Source organism: Saccoglossus kowalevskii, chromosome 18, assembly GCF_978046115.1.
Source record: "Saccoglossus kowalevskii chromosome 18, keSacKowa6.1, whole genome shotgun sequence".
NCBI classification, from domain to species: Eukaryota; Metazoa; Hemichordata; class Enteropneusta; family Harrimaniidae; genus Saccoglossus; species Saccoglossus kowalevskii.
In genome coordinates this window covers 5,137,740-5,159,950 of record NC_140658.1, presented here as the reverse complement: position 1 = coordinate 5,159,950, position 22,211 = coordinate 5,137,740, and the positions used below count along the sequence as shown (strand labels likewise).

Here is a 22,211-nt window from a genome sequence, read left to right as displayed (position 1 = left end):
ACAAGAAAGCAGGTACTTTAATACAAAACCACCTAGCTCAAACAAAACCTTCAAAGTACCCCTAACCATAACAAGAAAGCAGGTACTTTAATACAAAACCACCTAGCTCAAACAAAACCTTCAAAGTACCCCTAACCATAACAAGAAAGCAGGTACTTTAATACAAAACCACCTAGCTCAAACAAAACCTTCAAAGTACCCCTAACCATAACAAGAAAGCAGGTACTTTAATACAAAACCACCTAGCTCAAACAAAACCTTCAAAGTACCCCTAACCATAACAAGAAAGCAGGTACTTTAATACAAAACCACCTAGCTCAAACAAAACCTTCAAAGTACCCCTAACCATAACAAGAAAGCAGGTACTTTAATACAAAACCACCTAGCTCAAACAAAACCTTCAAAGTACCCCTAACCATAACAAGAAAGCAGGTACTTTAATACAAAACCACCTAGCTCAAACAAAACCTTCAAAGTACCCCTAACCATAACAAGAAAGCAGGTACTTTAATACAAAACCACCTAGCTCAAACAAAACCTTCAAAGTACCCCTAACCATAACAAGAAAGCAGGTACTTTAATACAAAACCACCTAGCTCAAACAAAACCTTCAAAGTACCCCTAACCATAACAAGAAAGCAGGTACTTTAATACAAAACCACCTAGCTCAAACAAAACCTTCAAAGTACCCCTAACCATAACAAAAGATATAAGAAATTACTTAGACTAAAAGTTACAATGCTGTGAAAAGTGTTCTATCCCTAAAAATCTGTGGGTGGAAAAGGGGGGTGAAAACTATATTACAACCTGGAAAACAAAAGTAGACAGATAATCTGCTGCCACTATATGGTGCTAAACACAATTTTATAATATTAAAATAATCTGGAGGGCTGTAACACAGAATACTGAATAAGTAAGGCTATATATGTGTAGCAATTACTCAAATTTATACTAAAAATAAATTTAACATAATGATTTGTTTATGTGTCATTTATTCCTCAGACAACAAGAAATGTTATCTAGTTTAATCAAAATTATGTAGCCTAGTGTTTCCAAAGATGTGGGTTTTACATTCATAACATGAAACTGTCTAGTATGTGTATAAGACATATCAGCCTTATCAATTATGGTTGATTAAAAAAACAAACAAAAAATGTGATCATGATGAATTACTAAAAATGCTTTCAATTTACTATGTGTTAATATTGCTACTAAATCACTCAGAAATCATAATATGTTCAGTATTACAAATTGTAACTAATAATCTGCCATCGTCCGAATCGCACGATTTCGCTAAAGCTGACCATTCATTATCGGCCCACGAACCCGTGCGTGATCGTGCTAGGATAAGCTGTATTTCACTGCAGTTAAATTGAGTCATTTGATTGGGCACGCCAAAGAGCTGGCGCCACCAATCAGAGTTGCTGTATCATAAATGTGAAGATCGGGGAGCTCATCACAGATTAAAACAATGATGGCGTATAGGCTTTGCGCTGATTCACCCGGAGTCAAGAACAGAAGGTCTATATTTGTTGACACGTTTTCAAAATTCTTTAATCCAACTTTGAAAATTGTTTGTGGGCAAGTGAATAAGGATGATGGAATGTCTAAATATTTGTGTAAACTGTGTTTTAGTAAACTGGCAATACTGTTGAATCTGATAACATATCGACTTGCCCCATATGGTCTTCGTTGCAACACAGTCGAGGGACTGTGTTTGCAACAAGCACGTCATTTTCCTCAGATACAGCACTAAGCGCTTTCTTTTGATGATCAGTAAGCTTGTTCAGAGAAAAAGCTAGTAACACATTAATTTGATTCCGCCATTTTAATTTCACCAAGTAATGTGTAGTTTCTTTCGTGAGTTCTGATTGGGTGATGCTTGTACCTTTAATAGCATTGCCTCCTTTTATAACATGTCAATGAGTAAATGAAAAGGCAAATGACTTTTCTTCTCGCGTTTATTCAACCGTGCATGCCAACCCTCCAGGTCGTTGTTTGTCCGCACACTCTGCATATAACAGGACCACGTGGAGGGCGGCATGACAGTCCATTTGATCCACTGTGTTTCAACGTACATAAATACCTGCAAAATAAAAGACGAAAGCATTTAGACACGGTGAGTAAAATACATGTGAACAGTATTTAACCGCTTTTTAGCAGACATAATTTTACACAGGACTAGATAATAATTGAGATGATGCACGTGTGACTTGCCTCTTTGAGCTTATCTGTCCTTGCATCCTCTTTCAACTTGTTGAACATTACAGAAATAACTTTATGCGGCAAGCAGGGTAATGCCCTCAGTCGCCCTCTAAATATTCCCTTTGCAGACCCGAACATTGTATGTGCCTCCACACAGACTGCTTCCAGTGGAAGGCACATCCTTTTACATGAATACCCGGAAAAACCCCTTTTATTGCCCGCCACATAGCATCTTCAAAATCCACCATTGTCTCTTTAAATGCTATCTCTCCTGGTAAAAGATCTTTGATTCCCTTGAGTACTGCCTTGTAGTCCTTCGTACTCTTCCCGGACATGAGGAAAAAGCAGAGAGGAACCTGACGGGGATAAAAAACAAATCATTTAGTACCACTTTTTTGAACCTCCACGGATCACCAAAATTTCGATATATTCGGAATTTGTGAAAAAAACACATACTTACTTGCTTTGTGACTTCACCTTTTTTCAGGAAGCAATGTATACTTAGCAATTGGGTAAACGGTGGCCTGACAAGCTTAAATGTCCCATCAATATACCACCGTTTTCCCCTTGCTAGGAAATCCAACTGCTGTCTAGTAGCAAATATAATGTGTGGTTTTCCTGACCTCTGTCGCTTGATGTCCTTAGTTATAAAATCTGTGGAAATCGAATTTAAAAATGGTAAATGTAATGATTGTAACCGTTTACGTAATTAGACAAATACGTATCTATTTTTAACGTAACTATATAAACTATAACAATTAACGTTAACTTATTGAACATATATATACTGTAACATTTTTAATGTAACTATATAAACTCTAACTCTAACGGCCTCCATAGCAGGGTTGGTTTGCACCGAAACCTCGGTCTGCATAGCAGGGGGGATAGCAGGGTTGGTTACCACTTCTGCCACATAGTCCATTATTGACTGCCAATGAAAAATCTGTTAATTTTATAAGAAATCTTACATTAGCACAGATAGGGAAAAAACATAAAAAATATGAACTAAATAATTTATAGAGAAAAAATAAACTCACCACTTGCACATTTTCTATGTTGCCAACGGCTGCACTGATCACACTCCATTGCTTGCTGTCTTGATGTCACATCTTGTTTGCGCTTGACGCATGGGTTTTTGGCAATGAAGATACGGCGGTTGTTTTTGTTTCTGGTATTCATCCTGGAATGCAATCTGTGAAATAAACTCAAAAGAAACTGTACTGTTCGGTGTCAACAAATCAATAGGAATGTATTAGTGCGTATATATAATAAGATATATACAGTTAGATAAAATAAGCTGCATAAAATTCAAATAATCATCTGGATAATATAATTGTAGCTGTCGAGAGTTTGCCATCGAAGTGGTGAAACTCTTCCTAAAACGGCGATATTTTATACTGTCTTCACAGCATGTGATTGATTAGCGTATTGAATGAGATGTATCTTTGATGTCATTGGCCCTCGAGAAATGGTTATCTTAAAAATGTCAATACAAATGGTTGAGAAATCTTAATGTGCAAAAGTGTTAATGTGACATCACTGTCGGTTACTAAGGCAGATCAATCCGTTATTTGACCCAAGCATGGAAAACGATACGCATATGATGATAATAATAATTGCTATATTAAAATTATATCCATTTGCTGTTATGGTATTTATTATGAGTCATCGTACACATGAACGGTAAAGAAGAGTCAAAAAACAATTATTTATCACAGCAATGTAGCATTGCAGGAACATATCGGTTGCAGCAGCTGACGATGGTTTTCATTCATTACTACAGCATCCAACCATATATATCTGCATTTCCCTTCATCGTCATTTCACACTACATGTAGTATTAATAAGCATGTTCTCTTAAATTTACCACCGAGGGCGTGATTTTGGCTCGTGCCGAGGGTTCAGGCAGCAACTCTCGGCACGTGCCGAGTTTCGGTCCCAAGCATCTATCGAGACTGCAGTCGAGTTTCTTTCGGTATGTGTCGACTCGGGCCCGACCGCTCACACACAAGTTTTGGCACGTGCCGACTCGGTCCTGAATTTCAGCATGTGCCGAGATCTCTAACGTGAACGCCACTATATACACAGGAAATGACACGGCCAATAGTTGTACAACATTAAACCCATGACGCACACATAACTTGAAATAAATATAGATTTTTGGGAAAAAAGAATCTATTCTTGGAGAACATTTTGCTGTTGATCAAATGTCTGTTAAATAATTTTTGTTCAGTCTGTACTTAATATTTATTAAAAATCACGTGTACGTGTGCATAGTTTTTTGTGCGTTGTGAACAGAAGTTCACAATTCTAGAGGATTAACATTATCCTCAGGGCCGTCGCCTTTGAAAAACAGATCCATTTCATTACATAAGCTTGGCTCTAAATTCGTGATGTTTTGTGATATCTGTAAATAGAAATATGACAAATGCTTATCATAAGCATAGAAGGACTGTTTCATAAGTAAATATGACACCATTAGCGATAACTTCCAAAGGAAGACCGGTTGTTGACACTGATCACTCTTACCAGTAAAAGCATGCTAGCGTGGTGCTTTGTCTCCTGGAACAATGAAAATCTTACAATATGTCACTCTTCCGACAAACGAAGTACTAGTAATGGAAAAGTCACACGTAGAACAATGACTTACACTGCGTTTAGTTCTGAATAGAACGGATTATCAAGCAAGTTCAAATATTTACATGTAGAACAATGACTTACATTGTAATAATAATTATAATAATAATTATCTTTATTGCGTTCGTATCCCTATTAGGATTTTGACTAAAATGCAATACAGATGTGAATAAAGACAAACAAACAATTAAAGTGAGAATAAAAATACACACAGGAAAATAAAAAAATAAAAAATAAATAAGTAAAAAACAACTAGCAAATAAAAGTAGAAAAAAAAATGTAAATGTAAATTGGATTGTTTTTCTACTACATTTGTGTTGGTGAATGTTTAGATTACTATTGCATGTACATGACCTTATCTTGTATATAGTTGTGAATGCAACTCATTATCACGCCGGCAAGTGCAATTATCCACAGGTTGTACAGTAGTTCACTCTGCTTGTAGTATACGAGTGTGTGAAAACGGAGTCAATTCTCTGATGCAGCGCTCGTGATTACTAGACAATTTCATATCGTGCATAGGTTTTCAGCGGTCCAAAGCTGTACATTCTTCCACCTGATCGGCCTCATGCCAACCATGAAAAATACAAAATAAGTTTAGTCTATGTAACGTTGTATATGTTAATGTGTTTATTGAACATTGCAGTCTATTCCCTACTTGAATCGGATTTCTACAAGTTGTCTTGGTCAGGAATTAAACCCGACAAAATATAATTCAAATGAACATTCGCGTTTTCCTGTTACTTTATAGTCACAGCTTTACATGTGTTAATTGCCTGCCATCCCCAAGAATCAAATGGTATAGCCTTCCTATAGTAAACAACATGGCAGACTGAACTCTTCCCAACGCTCAGGCGTCTATCGGAAATGTCCAATTGCCAATTTTTTACTATCAACTAATTTTATAGTGGGTGGTAATAATAGTGGGTTCAAACGTTGGGACGTCAAGGGGTTCAATGTGGTGCGAGTTGGTTTGATGCGAGTTATCATTGGTCCGAGTTGGTCTGATGCGAGTTGGTATGATGCGAGTTCATTTTGGTGCGAGTTGACCTGTAACCGTATCAAAAATCGATCGACGGGTATTTGCGTGACAATGATTAAGGGGTAAGCATCATTCGTGACGATGCATTTGCTTCAAGTCGCCGCACATTGGCCGCTAAAAGGAAACATCTGAATGCTTCTGAATTTGGTAATTTGCCCAACAAATCACAACCAATTACGAAAGATCAAGAGGAGGCATTACTGAAAGCTGGGCAACAGGTGATACGAGGCTATGACCTTTGTTTGTCCTGTTTTTACATTCAATTTCACACATAACGCGTGATTCTCGCAATCAATGGAAACTGGTCTACTTGGTGTAGACTTCACAACAGTCATCATCAACACTGTGTGGTATAACAACACGAAGCTTTTCGGTTTGCGTGGAAACAACGAACACGTCAGATAGAATGGGGTGATGTAGTCCTACAGAGTGACGAAAATGGTGAGTTTCTAGTGTGTAATGAGAGACTCACCAAAACTCGTCACGGGGAGCCTGGTAAGACTAGGAGCTTTGCACCAAAGACGTATACTACACCGAAAACCCTGGACGTTTGCCCGGTTCGAGCCTACAAAGCACACGCAGCTCATCGACCAGACATAATGAACTGCAGTTCAGCGCCATTCTACCTTGGAATTGAGTATGTACCATTGCTAATGGAATATGGTTCCGAAATCAACCTATGGGCATAAATAAGCTGACTACGATCATGAAGTCAATGTTGAAAGCAGCAGACTTAACTGGCAAACTGAGTAACCACAGCGCACGTAAAACCTGTGTTCAACGTCTCCTTGACGCTGGGAGGAAGGCGCGACATTGCACTTTTCAACATTATTCAATATTATCGTCTAAAAATGTCTAAGTTAGACAGGTCTGTCTGGGCAACTATTGGGACAGTTCGTTTTTCTTCGATATTATCAATAAAATCGTCTAATAATGTCTAAGTGCGTGTCTAACTTAGACATTCTTAGACGATAATTTCAATATTATCGATAATATCGATATCGATAATATCTTACCCAATGGTTGCCCGCACATGGTTGTCTGACTTAGACTTTATTAGACGATAATAAAAAACCGTTACACAAATTATTGATGCCAATACTTAATTAGATTTTATTAGACGATAATTACCCGATAATATCGGGGAAAAACGATCTTCCCAGTAGTTGCATAGACATGGGTGCTTAACTTAGACTTTATTGGACATAATTAGTGGGACAGTTCGTTTTTCTCCGATATTATCGATAATATTGTCTAACAATGTCTAAACATGTCTAAGTTAGACAGGTTTGTCTGGGCAACTATTGGGACAGTTCGTTTTTCTCTGACATTATCGATAATATCGATAAAATCGTCTAATAATATCTAAAAATCTCTAAGTTAGACATCTCTGCCAACATTTCATTAGACGATAATTATCCTATAATGATTTATATGACATTGTCGCGCCTTCATGGACGCTGGTGTACCACCAAACATGGCAGCACAACTAAGTGGACACAAAAATGTCAGCAGTCTAAACCGATACTCAGTTTCAAATAAAGATCACCAACGACGAATGAGCAACATTTTATCTGGAAACCAAGACTCTTTCAATCCACGACCAGCAAGCAACATCACAAACTTCACTTCGCTCGTGAAAGTACAGCAGAATACACCGCATCTCGAGTGAAAATAACTTCCATACGCAACGAAAGCCACGGGCAGGGTGTGGGGTTCTGTCATAGTATTAAATTACTTGAGAACCATGTTGGTCACATAAACATAATTTATGTCACATTGTTACAAGAGAACAAATACATTATCAGAATACCAGACACTTGTTTATAAATAAACAACACACTAACACAGTGTAAAACGTTTCACAGAACACAAACCAAAAGTTTTGGAGTTACCGGGGGGGGGGGGGGGGTACTGAAGTTTGAACTCTCCTAGCCAACTATAAAGCATACATTGGGAGAATAACTAATTTGCATAATCATTCACACAGTGTAAATTTTAGACATTTATAATAAAGTAGCTATAACTCTCACATGAACAGTTTACTGTTTTTATTGTAAAATGTTATATATAATCAAATTATACAAGTAGATTCCAGCATGGATTTCCAAAACTAAATTGTACATTTTGTTATTTAATATGTACATCCTTTTGAATTATGAAGTCCGCTGAGAAAAAAATAATATTTTTACTTTTTTTCTGCAATTTGTGTGTTTTTGTAGGTCCCATGTGTGGTAGTGTGCTAAAAACATAACAGTATGAAGCCAAGACTGTCTGAATAAAAAATATACAAAACCATTCTGAACTCCAAATGGTTATAAATCTGCATGTATACATTAAATGTATTGTGGGATATTTACACTGTGGTTTTATATGAATGTAATTTGTGTTTTTATTATAGAACGGTGCAGGTTGTTTACATTTGGCATGTGCTGGTGGAAAAGAGGCCAATGTGAAGTATTTCCTTGACAAGAAATTTGACATAGAAGACAAAGACAAGGTAGTGTGCCCTCATTATAACATTACCATCTGACCAACTTTAATGGGATATCACTGGTTATATCAAAATGATACGATGGATTGCATTGGTGATAAATTATTAACACACATGATGTCTGAATATATTATTCTAATTAGTTAACACAAATTATTGAGTCTACTACATGTGTTACTACATGTGTATAAAGTATATTCTCGTATACATCAGATATCTAACACATGATATCTGAATATATTATTCTAATTAGTTGACACAAATTATTGAGTCTACTACATGTGTTACTACATGTGTATAAAGTATATTCTCGTATACATCAGATATCTAACACATGATATCTGAATATATTATTCTAATTAGTTGACACAAATAATTGAGTCTACTACATGTGTTACTACATGTGTATAAAGTATATCCTCGTATACATCAGATATCTAACACATGATATCTGAATATATTATTCTAATTAGTTGACACAAATAATTGAGTTCACTACATGTGTTACTACATGTGTATAAAGTATATTCTCGTATACATCAGATATCTAACACATGATATCTGAATATATTATTCTAATTCGTTGACACAAATAATTGAGTCTACTACATGTGTTACTACATGTGTATAAAGTATATTCTCGTATACATCAGATATCTAACACATGATATCTGAATATATTATTCTAATTAGTTGACACAAATAATTGAGTCTACTACATGTGTTACTACATGTGTATAAAGTATATCCTCGTATACATCAGATATCTAACACATGATATCTGAATATATTATTCTAATTAGTTGACACAAATAATTGAGTCTACTACATGTGTTACTACATGTGTATAAAGTATATCCTCGTACACATCAGATATCTAACACATGATATCTGAATATATTATTCTAATTAGTTGACACAAATAATTGAGTCTACTACATGTGTTACTACATGTGTATAAAGTATATCCTCGTACACATCAGATATCTAACACATGATATCTGAATATATTATTCTAATTAGTTGACACAAATAATTGAGTCTACTACATGTGTTACTACATGTGTATAAAGTATATCCTCGTATACATCAGATATCTAACACATGATATCTGAATATATTATTCTAATTAGTTGACACAAATAATTGAGTCTACTACATGTGTTACTACATGTGTATAAAGTATATCCTCGTACACATCAGATATCTAACACATGATATCTGAATATATTATTCTAATTAGTTGACACAAATAATTGAGTTCACTACATGTGTTACTACATGTGTATAAAGTATATCCTCGTATACATCAGATATCTAACACATGATATCTGAATATATTATTCTAATTAGTTGACACAAATAATTGAGTCTACTACATGTGTTACTACATGTGTATAAAGTATATCCTCGTATACATCAGATATCTAACACATGATATCTGAATATATTATTCTAATTAGTTGACACAAATAATTGAGTCTACTACATGTGTTACTACATGTGTATAAAGTATATCCTCGTACACATCAGATATCTAACACATGATATCTGAATATATTATTCTAATTAGTTGACACAAATAATTGAGTTCACTACATGTGTTACTACATGTGTATAAAGTATATCCTCGTATACATCAGATATCTAACACATGATATCTGAATATATTATTCTAATTAGTTGACACAAATAATTGAGTCTACTACATGTGTTACTACATGTGTATAAAGTATATCCTCGTACACATCAGATATCTAACACATGATATCTGAATATATTATTCTAATTAGTTGACACAAATAATTGAGTTCACTACATGTGTTACTACATGTGTATAAAGTATATTCTCGTATACATCAGATATCTAACACATGATATCCTTATTGATAGTTTGTTCACTCTAATTTAAATATCAAACATGAATGAGATGTATATAACAAAGTGATGTATTCATCAAAACTAAAACAAATACGGAGAGATAACACTGACATCATTCAATGTCGGTAACTATCGTGTTACTATGGAGATGGATGGTGAGAATTATGCAGGAATGGGATATTTCCTAATTGCTGGTGAGAATGCACTTTCTTTTCAGAATTGTTGGTGAGAACAATTATACCAACAATAGTGAGAATTTAATCTACCGATGAGAACAAAACTTGCTGATAATTCTCACCAACATAGTGGAGAAAATTAAAAATCACAGCATATTGTTGATGAGAGATGCTTTCAAATGTCAAATATAAAACTTGATGAAATTGCCCTGAATAGCTATGTGACCACTTAACTACATGAACATTTCCAAACCTGACTGCTAGAGGGCATACTTTATTTTTCCAAATCTGCATGTTTCTGTCAGATTTATTTTGTTTTTCAGTTTAGGGATCTAAGTGCTATTATAGTTCCATAGAATTCAGTTAGATATCCAGGAAAATTTAGGCCTATATTCCTGTATGGAAAAATATTTTCAAAATGTTATAATACAAATTACAAATTAAATGAAAAGAAACCAAAAATGTCACATTGGCTAATTATATGTAATCCCATGATATTTTCTTTTAGGTTGATGTCAGCAGACATGAGTGATTACAACCAGAGTTTTGTATCAATCCCAGCTGTAGGTGACGAATGATGCTACTCTGGTGGTAATCACAAGTGTGTGTGATGTCAACCGAGGATAAAATGCTAATAAGTCCCCGTTCGGACGCAGTCCTAAAACAAGGTCTTATGTTTTGACCTCCGTACGTCTATTTTCATATGACAGTTTGATGTGTTAACCTGTATCTTAGAAATGCCTGGAAGAATCAAAATCAAACTTCAAACATACATCATACATGATATTATACATATGCACTTCATTTTGTTTCACGATCTAATTCAAGATGGCCGAATGGCGGCCATTTTTTTGCTAAAAAATCATCAAAATCAAGCATTTCTCGGCTGTTTACAGATAGATTTTGTTCAAATTTAGTATATGCATTAGACATTATGGGACCTTGATACAAACAATTTTATTTTTCAGATCGGATTCAAAATGGCTGACTGGTGGCCATTTTGTTTTAACGAATGGGCTTCTAGACCCATATCTCTGACTTTTTTTGACTGATTATGTTCAAATTTTTAATATTCATTATACATCATGTCATAGATATACAGATATATTGGTTTGACGATCCTATTCAACATTTTTTTGCTAAAAAAATCATCAAATATCAAGCATTTCTGGTATTTATGGATGAATTTAGTTCAAACTTAGTACATACATTTAGAGGTTATAAACGGCATGCGAGGGTATTTGGTAGCGGATATAAGACCCTCAGGGGAAAATTAGCATATTTAGCTTGAAATAATCACGGAGCGTAGCAAGGTCATTATTTAATCTTGGATTAATACATCAACATTTGTAAAGAGTGGTAAATTTGAACATTTGAAATTTTTCAAGTTGTCGTTTTCGAGGATTTTAATTTTGTTTTGGAGAAATATAATTGTTAATATACACATATACAGAGCCTCCGAAATTGCAGTTTTTGAACAGGTTTTCTGTGGTGACTGAGCTTGAGCCATGCCCGATGTTGGCAGCCGAACGACGCTGGAACTGGGGGTCATCGAAGGTAATTGTTACCACGCTCATCGATGGTAGGAACACCGACTTTTGACTTTAAAATGTCACTACACTGACGTTTTTGTTCACTAGAACTGTCTCGACAGTAACTCCTGCTACTCTCTTCATTCCGTTGGCCACCTAAATTCATGATTACCCGTGTTGGTATTCCAGCGTTGTTCAATGATTTTATAGTGGTTGCTCTCACACAGTGGTTAGTGTACAATTTATGTACCATTTTCATTCGTATTTGGCACATACATCATACATATCAGTGTGTTTCATAATCAGATCAAAGATGGCCGAATAACGGGTGTTTTAATTTTTGGCCATATTACTAATACACAGAACACGTGTTTTGATGAAAATAAACAATCTGTTGTATACGCCACTTGGAACTCAAGTTTCAAGAACACACTCGTTTTAATTAATGCTGTTCCAGAGCAATATCTCCAAATATGGACGAGTACATGTTTGACAATCAGATACAAATGTCAATCATTTTAATGTTAAACAATCATCATAATCATATTCATATGTTTATATTCCAGCTATATTACTATAAACAAAACTATATATCTTAAATTTGATAACTAACGGGGACTGTGCCATGCATGGCTTGTTTTGTTTTGTAAGTACGACTAAAATCATCAAAATAAATGAATAAATTTTAGGGCTACAGTACCTTAATAACTTAATATTAAAGAAAAATCATTCTCGACACTTTTTGAAACCCAGATTTTAAAAGTACCCCATCATTAACAGTCACCAGCGTACAGTTTGAGATATAGTATAATATCTCTGGCATAGAGCCCTTGGTCAAATAAAAAAAATGTGCTGGTTTCTATAACATGCTTTTCAAAAATAGAGTAGGGATTTTGCAGATATGAGTGTCATAAATCATGTTTACATTACCAAGTTTTGCAAACTTTTGAATTTCTATAAAATCACACTCACAGCCTGCTACAATTTTGTTATGTTTTCTCAAATATGGCCGAAAAAAGTTATAGAAACCAAACATTTTTTTTATTAGCCCTATAGTAAAATTATTATATTACTGCCAAAATTGCAACTATCCTCTAAAATACAACCTTCATTTTCTCAAGCCAATATTCTGATGAATGGATATTGCATCGTGGATGGAGTACAATTTATTTCAAAATAAACAATGCTGAGTTGGCTTGACCTTAATTTGTGTATACACTGCCATCTATTGGGGATTATTTTTTGCTCTTGAAATCTTACGTTCTTGATTAGTTGTTGTATAATTACTACTGTGTACTACAACTCTGATTCTTTCTTGTAACCCTGGACTAGTAACATGTAATATTTTTGGAATTATGTGTTGATGTGATTGAATTCAAAGGTAAGTGTTTTCACAGTAAATATCCTGTGTGCTTTCTTATTCACGTCATGATTTCACTTTTTACTAATAAATTTATCGTTCAATTCGTTGACTATATTGTGTTTCCAGTGTGTTGTACAATGATTGCATGTAGAAATTAAAAGCATTCACATTATTTTGAAAACTCTTTTTATTTGTTTTGTTTTCAGTTTAGCCTGCAGTATTTTGATTTTTTAGCTAGTATCCACTAGACATCAATGACTGTGTTGACTTCTGTACCATTTATATATGAACTGATATCATGCTTTTGGTCTTAATTAACGTGACAGAGGTAAATATTATCTTCAATAATTGTTATCACAGCGCATACCACAGTGGTTTTAACTACATTGATATGACTATCCCATGAAATAAATGTTTTTATAAGTTTCCCTAAAAGCTAGAAATTATCCCTAGATGTTTCTTGTCAGTAGGTGTTGCACTGTAATAATCAATTCTCATTTTTCTATGTTGAAAATAATTTATAAATGTTTTGAATTTCTTGAAGGCAATAAGAGCAAAAAAAAAAAAGATTACCAATGAGCCAAAAAAATAGTGAGTTTTCTGGAACCCAACCCTGCCGAGATCTTTCAGGCCAATTCAGTATCTTTTTATTGCCAAACTAGAAAATAGTCATTTGTAGGCACAGCTTTTAGCTCTACTAGAAATTCTTCATTTTTGAACCAAAATCTGTACAAGCAAAATGTGATACAGTATGGGCCAATCAGCAATGCAGAATAATATATTGATAATAATTAATTAATTTTCATGGAATAAAAAGTTAATAATAATTATAATAATAATAATTAATAATAATAATATAATAAGTTTTTCCTAATTACCTACCCTATAATTGTATCATGTTTTGTAAGTGAATAATTATACCAGTGTGTGATTTACAGTAAAAACCACCAACATTTTGTTATTAAGATTGCTCTGAATATTGTAAGAACAGAACAACAGTTTACCTACTTTTTTTCAAAATATTGTTGATTACCGACAGACTTTGTCAACAATCTACATGTATTTATATTATTTCTATGTGTAATCAACAATATTTGAAAACAAAGTGATCAGTTGTTGTAATGATACAACATCTAGAGTAATGACTGCGGTTTCTATTGTAATGAGTATGTTAGTCAGCACTATTTGGGATAATTATGCAAATAATATGCAATGTACTATGTTTATATACTAGGTATTAAAAAAGAAGTTAGAGCATGATTTGACAAGAATATGGCAGGTATGCAAGTTGTTATTGAAATAGCCCCCTCTAGTGCCAAAAAGAGTTAGAGCATGATTTGACAAGAATATGGCAGGTATGCCAGTTGTTATTGAAATAGCCCCCTCTAGTGGCAAAAAGAGTTGGAGCATGATGTGACAAGTACTGTATACGGCAGGTATGCAAGTTGTTATTGAAATAGCCCCCTCTAGTGGCAAAAAGAGTTGGAGCATGATTTTACAAGTATATCGCAGGTATGCGAGTTGTTATTGAAATAGCCCCCTCTAGTGCCAAAAAGAGTTAGAGCATGATTTGACAAGAATATGGCAGGTATGCGAGTTGTTATTGAAATAGCCCCCTCTAGTGGCAAAAAGAGTTGGAGCATGATGTGACAAGTACTGTATACGGCAGGTATGCAAGTTGTTATTGAAATAGCCCCCTCTAGTGGCAAAAAGAGTTGGAGCATGATTTTACAAGTATATCGCAGGTATGCGAGTTGTTATTGAAATAGCCCCCTCTAGTGCCAAAAAGAGTTAGAGCATGATTTGACAAGAATATGGCAGGTATGCCAGTTGCTTCAGTCTAAAGCTGCCGCATCTCTGGCTCATCCATCATTATTGAATGAATGAAGTGTAATGGAATTTATTCAATGGTATAAGAGTATAGTGAAGACTATGGCAGATATGCTAGTTGTTATTGAAATAGCCCCCTCTAGTGGCAAAAAGAACATCATTTGACAAGAATCCTCAGTGGCGGAGCTACGTCACAAGACGTTCTACATTGCTAAGACGCGCACCACTGTACCATGCATTTCTATGGGCTCTGTGTGCGCTGCTGTGGAGCGCATGGTCGAGGAGCTGGTGAAAATTCGGAAAACAACACAAACTCAACTTTGAAGTTATCCTGAACAACCAAATTTATATATGTTACACACACAGGGGTAATCTTGTTACACTGTTCAGGGGAGTCTCAACAACCTTCCCAAAGTACCGTTTTCTGAAAATTGTTGGCCTTTGTTTTCACTGTGATGATTGCCAGGCGATGAAAATGCCCTTATGACCGCCCGAGATGATGGCAGGTATGCTAGTTGTTATTGAAATAGCCCCCTCTAGTGGCAAAAAGGAAGGCTGAAGTGGAATTGGCTAGTTTTTAAAAAACGTAATCTTGGATGGATTTGACTGATTGCTGGAAAAATACAATCTTTTTTCCAAAAAATATACATCAGCAACTCACTAGTCTCTGAAAAAAACTTGGGGAACAAAAAACAGTTTTACCTAATGGGAAAAAAAGAAAAAAACCTCTTATCCATAGGATGTACAGCAGAATGTGAAGACCTACCTCCTCTGCATTGTATTTCAAATTTGACGATTTCCTTCATGTTTTGAACTTGGTGAATAAATTGATGGAGGTCAGAGGGGAATCCTGTGAAATGTGAAGGCTTACAAGACTCCATCGGACAACAAAGTGTTAACTATTTCAAGAACTATCACAGGTCTGTCTTGGAGGGTGTCTAGTGGGTTCTGACCAACCACATGGCACCATGTTGTCTAATTTCAGGGCTTGATCACTTACCCTGGTTGTCTCTTAGTAGTATGGAGTTTGCAGCAGTAGTCATCATGCTACTCTGTACCACTGACTTGTGTGTCAATAATACATTACACAAATATGTGCTAGTACCAAACACATGTAATGCAATGACCATCAACTTTTTAGCTGGATTGTCGACTTTGTCGAGCGGAGCTTATCATATGAGTGATTGTCCGTCGGCATCCGTCATCCGTTTCAACTTTTTCCCGCTGTCGACTTTGTCGAGCGGAGCTTATCATATGAGTGATTGTCCGTCGCCGTCGTCGTCCGTGTCAATGTTTTACTTTTTTGACTTCTTCTTGAAAACTACAAGCCTGAATGCTTTGATACTTCGTGTATATGTACCTTGGGTAGACCTCTTAGGTTTGTTCATTTCATGTTGATATCTTCAATTCTCTAATTTTGGTGAATATTTTTGTCATTTTTGGTAAAAAGTGATATTTTCGACTTCTTGTTAAAAACCACAAGTGCAATTGCTTTGATATTACATATATAGGTACTAAATGTGGACCTCTCTCAGATTTGTTCATTTTGTAATGATATCTTCAATTCTCTAATTTTGGTGAATATTTTTGGCATTTTTGGTAAAGTGTGATATTTTCAACTTCTTGTTAAAATCTGTAAGTCCGATTGCTTTGATATTACATATATAAGTACTACATGTGGACCTCTCTCAGATTTGTTCATTTTGTGATGATATCTTCAATTCTCTAATTTTGGTGAATATTTTTTTAATTTTTGGTAAAAAGTGATATTTTCGACTTCTTGTTAAAAACCAAAAGTTCAATTGCTTTGATATTACATATATAGATACTACATGTAGACCTTTCTCAGATTTGTTCATTCCGTGATGATATCTTCAATTCTCTAATTTTGGTGAATATTCTTGTCATTTTTGGTAGAAAGTGATATTTTCGACTTCTTGTTAAAAACTGTAAGTCCGATTGCTTTGATATTATACATATTGTTCATTTTCTAATGATGTCTTCAGTTCTTTAATTGAAATGTGTATTGCTAACAGCGGAGCTATCTCAGCCGATAGGCTGCTTGTTACATTTTCAACTTTTTCTTGAAAACTACAATTCTTATTGCTTTGATACTTGGTGTATATGTACCTTGGGCAAACCTCTCTTAGATTTGTTCATTTCATGATGATATCTTCCATTCCCTAATTTTGATGAATATTTTTGTCATTTTTGGTAAAAAGTGATATTTTTGACTTCTTGTTAAAAACATATTGTTTATTTTCTAATGATATTTTCTGTTCTTTAATTGAAATGTGCATTGTTAAATAGCGGAGCTATCTCAGTTGACAGGCTGCTTGTTTGATGTACTATTGCAGATATCATTGTAAATAATACTGTAAATTCTTCAATTGTTATTGCTACAAATTTTCACAATTTTATGTGAATCTTGAAGACAAAAATTTGTGAAAATTTCTAACACTTCTTGTCATAGGACATCAAAGAAATTTTCACTCCATAAAAAATTCATGATTTTCACTAAATTGCAAAATTTAAAAAAAAAAATTTCTCCCAAAATTAAAGCGATTCACAGTAGATTATGAATGCTATTGTGTTGATATATGGTCTATAATATTTTTAGAAATGTGGTTATAATCTGGGTTTGTTTGTGTTTTTCTGAAGGAAAGTTTGGGGTGTGTTCTGTGGAATAAATTAACATCAACACTGAAAAGAATAGAAGACAATTTAATACAACAGTCGGCCATACCCGGCTTTTTACAGACTGGTGTCCCTACTACAGATGAGAAGAATACAAAGGTGAGAATGTATGGATTTCACAGCAAGTGATTTCTTTTTTACTTTTATACATCGTAGAGTTTAACTCTTATGGTTTTGATGACTCTACTCCAAGGATTGTGTGAACATTTTGGTGTAGCAAGTCCTGGTGAAAAAATTCACTCAAGTTGACAATATATTCTGTATTCTTCATTGCAAATGGGACCCTTTCGTGTTCCAAAATAGGATTACCCAACTAATATTACTCATAACATGCAAATGTATGTAAATTACAGGTAACTTACATGCAATAGGTATGAATATTTAATAAATAATATTTCGTAAATAATATATAAATTAATAAATAATATATAAATTACATACAATAGTTATGAAAATTTGATAAATAATATTATGTATATTACATGCAGTTAGGCAAATTACATGTAAATTGTATTTTTATTTTTCTTAGATTATTTTAATCTGAGTAATCTCAGTTTTTACAGTCACATTTAGAGTAATGATACCATCATCAAAGAAACCATTCTTACAGCAATTTTATTCACAACTAGGGAATATTTACACAATATATATTAAATTTATTTTCATTGTCTTGTTATTGAGGAGAGCCATGAGGGGAAATGTTTGTTTGCTAATATTACTAACATCGTTTTATAGTTATGGTAACCCAAAAAATTTGATACAATGTATCATTATTTTAAAATTTGAAAAATTGAAATATTTTCTTGTTTGTGTCGGTTAACACTTGGAATGTCATAATTTTTCACGCCAAAATGTTTGCGTTACATTTTTGTGTATTTTTTCTTTAATTTTGAACCGAATGTACAGTCTGCAGTTTCCAAAATTTAACATTCGTCTAAAGGTTAAAGGTCACAAGTTAGAGGTCAAACGTTTCTCACATTCTGACACAAGTTGACGCTATTCTAAATCTAAATTTAGTTAAAGACTGAAAATAAAATCTGAAATTATGACGTTCATAAGTCATTCTGATTAAAACTGTATGTATTGTGACTATTATTGCAGATGGCAGTCATAAACCCCACATTGATGATGGACACATGGTGGTGGTTTTGGTGTAAGATAATCCACAATGTGTACACTCTGGATTTATCTTTTGTTTTCCATTCCATATCTAATCACACAATATGTGTCTTATTTCTGTGATGACAGTGATCTATATTTATCACTTACTAAGAGATGAATTGTTATCAATAAGCTTAACATAGTTTTATTTATATACCAGTATTCTATGATCTCATTCAGTTCATGAAATTATACCATGCAATGCAACTTAGTACAACTACATATGATTTGTTTTCAGATTTGCCTGTGGTAAGAAATTCAGCAATGATGGCAGGGCACTGACACAGTTGGATTTCCAGTAGTTTTTAATGCAATAAGAAATACCAGCACTCACAGACATCAGGTATGACTTTGAGAAGTATTTAATGTTGAATTGAAGAATAATTGAGTATATGGTAATTTTGCAATATCTACCAGATATCTTCATCCTACCTTATTAGGATATGGTTATGTGATACAGTCACATTTCAAAATTTAGTTCACACTGAAAAAGTTACACTCATTTTCACCACCTTGCAGAGTTCTGGGTTCACACATCCGGAAGATGGATAATAATAAGATATTACAAGAATACTGAAAAGTGTACACTCAGACAGAACACGGTTGCATCAACCTCTGCATAGAAATCATTTTCTGCTGTATTGTCTTCAGATATGCTTTACAGAAAATGATAGGAAACAATGAGACCATAGGGTAGGTAGCTTTTTAGTTTCACTGTCATTGATAATAACCATGGTAACTAGCTAATACATGTATCTCATTGTACGGAACATTATCAACTCTTTCTTAAGGAAGATTTAGTATAAGGACAGTGGAGCTATATTTCAACCAAGTGGTCAATTGTTTCAAGATTCAAAATAAAAATGTCTTAATTATGGCATGCCAATTCCTCACTATTACATCGTCTGATTCAGTTGAAAGTTTGCACTATACTCATAGGTAATACCTTCCGTTGTGTCATTTCGCTGGTTATTTTGTCTAGAATCAGGAAATTCTGTCTTTAAATTTGTCCAGAAACATTTCTCACAGATAAACATGCAGGCCTTGCATCAGGATCATACATACTGTTTTTCTGAGATAGCTTGCATGATTTTGTTCAAACAATTATTATACATACTGGATTTTGGGTGCACATTACATTGTTTATGTGATTCAACCAAATGCTCTCAGCCCATTACAGTACTTTGCCAGCAACGACTTATAGCAGATTTAGCAGAATGTTTTCCCACACTAATGGATTGCCGATAGTGATGGAATTTGGCATTAAATACAAAACATGGACTGAGCAATGTCAATACTGGTCTCGTATGTTTTAATTTTGTGTTTTTGAAAATCATCCCAGATCCTGTTCAGCATAAAGTAATTAAGAGATACACTGTCAAAACAATAGTCTGCCCTCCTTGTTTCATGGTTGTATTCCGTCTCCATATTCCATATTATCAATTTACAGCTAATACAACTTCATGTATATCAGGATTATGTCATTAACTATTTTTGAAATGTTTTACTTTAAAATCCATTCAATACATGTCAAAATGTAATTGTGCAGGATAATAAATTCCTAGCCTCAGTTCAGTTTAAACAAATATTGTTAAATGTGATGTCTTATTATTTTCAAGTTCATGAATTTGGTTCCTTTATACAGCCAAATGAATTGTCAGCTTTGGTTTGATTCATAGTAGTACAAACCATTTCTGTGGAAAAGATCACAAACTAACATCATTACAGTAACTTTTAATTAAATCCTAACACCATGTATGCTGTTACATCAAACAAAGGTTTATTTGACAGAATCAATCACTGTCTGTCTTTATTAGTCCCCGTTCGGACGAAGTCCGAAAACGGGGACTTATAATTCGGTCCCCGTCCGTGCGTCAGTCTGTCCAGAGTCATATCTCAGAATCCCTTGGATCGATTCCGTTCATTCTTTGCATGTGCCTAGTACCTTATGTGGGACATATTCACATGCAGTGGTTTAGTGATTCGATTCAAATTGGCTGACTGGCAGCCATCTTGTTTTTTGAAAATGTTGTATTTTGGACATGCTTTGTCAGTTTTCATTCAAACTTGGTACATAGATTATACATGTTAGGATACATGTCCATGACGATTTATTTCACAATTGGATCAAAGATGGCCGACTGGCAGCCATCTTGTTTTTTGAAAATGTCGTATTTTGGACATGCTTTGTTAGTTTTTCATTCAAATTTAGTACATAGATCATACATGTTAGAATATATGTCCCGACCGTCCGTGAGTTCCTGAGTCTGTCCGTCTGTCCGTCCGTCAGTCTGTCAAGAGTCATATTTTAGAATCCTGTGGACCGATTCCGTTCATTCTTTGCATCTGCCTAGTACCTTATGTGGGACATATGCACATGCAGTGGTTTAGCGATTCGATTCAAAATGGCTGACTGGCAGCCATTTTGTTTTTTGAAAATGTTGTATTTTGGACATGCTTTGTCAGTTGTCATTCAAACTTGGTACATAGATTATACATGTTAGGATACATGTCCATGACGATTTATTTCGCAATTGGATCAAAGATGGTCCACTGGCAGGCATCTTATTTTTTTTATGTGCGGTATCTTGGACGTGCTCTGTCAGTTTTCATTCAAATTTGGCACATACATGTACTTTATACATGTTAGGATGCATGTCGATGACAATTTGTTTCAAAATCTGGTCAAGGATGGCCGATTGACAGCCATCTGCCTTTTTGGCCTTACTACTATATTTCCACAATTTATGTACCATTTTCATTCGTATTTGGCACATACACCATACATATCAGTGTGTTTCATAATCAGATCAAAGATGGCCGAATAACGGCTGTTTTTATTTTTGGCCATATTACTAGTACACGCAACACATTTTTTGATGTAAATAAACAATCTGTTGTAAATGCCACTTGGAACTCAAGTTTCAAGGACATGCTCACGACAACCCCTCCGCTTTAATATGACGATTACAAAGGAAACTTTCAAAAATTTAACGGGGTCTGTGTCATTTTCAATGACTTGTTATAACTGGTCTATTTGGCTCAGTTTCTCTGAACCATTCTAATGCATTGTCATTGGGTTTTTTTCTTGGGTCATTAAGTGATCTTGACACTAATTAAATTTTACATCTATAGTAGTGAAGGTCTACTGAGTACTGTATTTACTCTATTAGTAGCTCACAGTTTTTCTTAA

General features: G+C 34.5%; 1 pseudogene; it reads right to left on the bottom strand.

Annotated features, from left to right (window-relative positions):
• Nucleotides 1-1,909: 1,909 nt before the first annotated feature.
• LOC146731502 (uncharacterized) lies at nucleotides 1,910-6,919 on the bottom strand (annotated as a pseudogene).
• Between the last annotated feature and the right edge of the window lie 15,292 nt (nucleotides 6,920-22,211).